Source organism: Hyposmocoma kahamanoa, unplaced genomic scaffold, assembly GCF_003589595.1.
Source record: "Hyposmocoma kahamanoa isolate Upper Pololo Valley unplaced genomic scaffold, ASM358959v1 87, whole genome shotgun sequence".
In the NCBI taxonomy this organism is placed as follows: domain Eukaryota; kingdom Metazoa; phylum Arthropoda; class Insecta; order Lepidoptera; family Cosmopterigidae; genus Hyposmocoma; species Hyposmocoma kahamanoa.
This window is the reverse complement of record NW_020654422.1, coordinates 13,014,127-13,017,404: the sequence shown is the minus strand read 5'-3', so window position 1 is coordinate 13,017,404 and position 3,278 is coordinate 13,014,127.

The following is a 3,278-nucleotide window of genomic DNA, read 5'->3' as shown; positions in this document are numbered from 1 at the left end:
GTTCCAAATTCTAGACTGTACAAATCTAGAAAATTCGGACCCACTTCGGATGTCACTTCTGCACTAAATCCTATTCGAATCCGAGAAAGTACGAATATCGCTTGTACACCGAGATAAAATGATCTCTGTAACATTTCCGACCGTCACTTCTTGGATTCGGGATACGAATCGGACGTAGTGCACAAACGCTCCAAAAGGTGTCTTTGTATGAAATGAAGTGGCTCAATAACCTTATAATATTAAAAATAAAAATTTGTGAAATATATAAATATGAAGATAGTGTTCCGAAAGCAAAAAAATATATAGACTAAAATAAATAGACAGTCGTGGGCCTTGTTTTAAGATATATAGATTACACATTAACATCTATTTAAATAGGGTTATTAGTAAAGTACTAACAATCTCACAGGACTATAGTTATTACAATAAGCTGTACAATAAATTGAAGGTAAGGTAAGTTGTGACAAGTTGTGTTTTGAGTAGCAGTAGAGCTCCTTGTGAAAGAGTTCGTCCAGGGTAGTACTGCCACCTTACCTATTTCTGCCGCCAAACAGTAATTTCAGCATTACTGTGTTCCGGTTTGGAAGGGTAAGGGTGCTGGTGAAATTATAGGCACATGGGACTTGTCAACTTAAGTCTCAGTGTGACGGGCGCAGTGGTAGTGCCCCTCAGATCTTTGTAATTTAAAGCTCTGAGTGGCACTGCAACTGTTAAGGACAGGTGTGTAGGCTTACCATCAGGCGCACGACTTGTTTGTCCCGTCACTTGATGATTTAAAAAAAATCAAATAAACTTATTTGAATATCTTGTTAATCAAGCACTATACTCTATTGATGAATAGTTGAATCCTAATAAATAATTATATTAATTAAAATATTTAATGACATGTTAAATTTATAAATTCATAATACTATATTTAATTATGTAATAAATAGAAAATAAGAACTTTATCATTTATATAATGCTTATGTACCTTAGACATTTCCAGTTCGTATGACTAAAGACGTTGCATAGGGATCAGTATACATTTATTTATCACCATGTATTTCATGTATCAATTGTGGATGAATATATTTGAATTGAATATTTTTACGTAAAATTGTTTTCAGAACTTTGTGTCATTAATTGTAATTGTGTCATAAGTGTAATAAATTGCAATGGTAAATGATTAATATAAATAAATTGTTTTATTTTTCTATTTTTTTCTTAGTAGTGGGACAGTAAAGGCTCATAAAAATAATAAAAAATAAAATTTACATAACACTATTCAAGACCAGATTGAAAAGGCATTTTAGACAAACACGCAACATCGTCTGTTGCTTTACATTTTAAACCAAATACATACATAATACATAACTAAAAATTATGGAATTAAGAAAACACGATTTGAAAAACCAAAAAGATACGAATGGAACCGATAAATTCATATTCTCGTTTATATGTAGATAACTAATTATTATGTACTATATAAAAATGTTCCCATTATTTGCAATGAGAATCATACAGTGTTTCTTTTATATACACACATATCGTAAACCCTCTACGATGTGTTCAAAAACCGCAACTTTCGACCAGCTTAAAGGTAAACAATTTTGTTAGAACAAATTTATTATCTGTGAAAATGTTATTATTGCTTAAATAATAACGTCAAATTCGATTTTATTATCACATTCAAATTTCGAACATCTCTAAAAAAGAAAACAATTTGATTCGACCTCAATTTTAATATTAGCCGAGATAAAGTTTTATCCGAAATGAAATGTCAATAGCAAACAGTTTTGACAAATTTCTCACGGTACTTGATATCGAACGATATGATAGTTCGGACCTATTCTGTTTATGAATTAAAAAAAAACTACGGTTGTGTCACATGCGTGACAAAAGTTTTTATTTGCCGCCATTTCGCCAGTCGTAACATGCGGTTCCTGAACAGAATTTAGAGCTTATAAAATGTGTATATTTAAAGAAGTGTATGTACATAATTAGACCCACACTCATATTTTAATGCCTTTCATTATGTAACAGTCACTTAAACTACTATTTTTAAATCTTTTTTCAGTTCCATAACTTTTTAATTTCGACATTATTTGGTGTTACGTGAGACGTCAGGTGAAACATCTAGAGTAAAACTCAATGTATATTGCAGCGGAACATAATGGAAGCGAATTTTTGTAACGATATTGTATTCGCTTCTATTCCGTTCCGCCACAATATAAATTGAGCCTAAGGGTCGTATTCTAGAACTCTACTCAATGCTCAAGGATTGCACTGGAAACACAAGCACTGGAAATACGACCCTAATGGCAGGGACTTGAGTATGATTTGGAGTGCTTTAAACCATACTCAAGTCCTGACTTGAGCATTGAGTAGAGTTCTAGAATACGACTCTTAGTCTACATCGCTTTACAAAAAAAATCATTAGTTTTTATTTCAATTCAACTAATTTAGCTTAAATTGAAACTGTTAAGTATCGTGACTGTGATTGAATAAAATATGCCATTTTCGTTCTAATTTATAAAAGTCACGATTGTAACATACAAAATAAATAACTAATTCGCCTTCCCTAACCACGTAACCGACGTTTTACGCGTCAATCAGGTAATAAAACATTCAGTCATCGAACATAATTGTTTGAAGCGTATAACAACGACGCGCTAATGCCCTTTCGAGCCTTGTTTCAGGGTCTTGAATAATTAACTTGGAAATAAACGGCTACAAAATAGTATTTAAAATAAATTGCTGAGTACTGTTATACACAATTTTAACCTTCTTTCAATGTCCCTTTTACCGGCAAAATTGCAATTGCTAAACTAAAGGCGATTTCAAATTAGACACTTATAGAAACGCTGTATACGCGCAATAGTTTTGCAGACTAGATATTGTATGAATATTAGTACTGCCATTAGGACACAACTTTACGATATGTATGATGACACTGCTGGCAAATAATCAATCTGCTATTCTTTATAACATCAAAGGACGGGACGAACAAGTCGTGCGCCTGATGGCAAGCTACACGCCTGTCCATAACAATTGCAGTGCCACTCAAAGTTTTAGACCGCAAAGATCTGAGGGGCACTGCCACTGCGCCCGACACCTTGAGACATAAGTTGACAAGTCCCATGTACCGGTAATTTCACCAGCACCTTTTCCCTTCAAAACCAGAACACTGTAATGCTAACATTACTGCTTCGCGGCAGAAATAAATACTTCCCTGGACGATCCTTCACTAGGAGCTGTACTGCTTAAAATGTTGCTGGGCTTACTCATAGATGGTA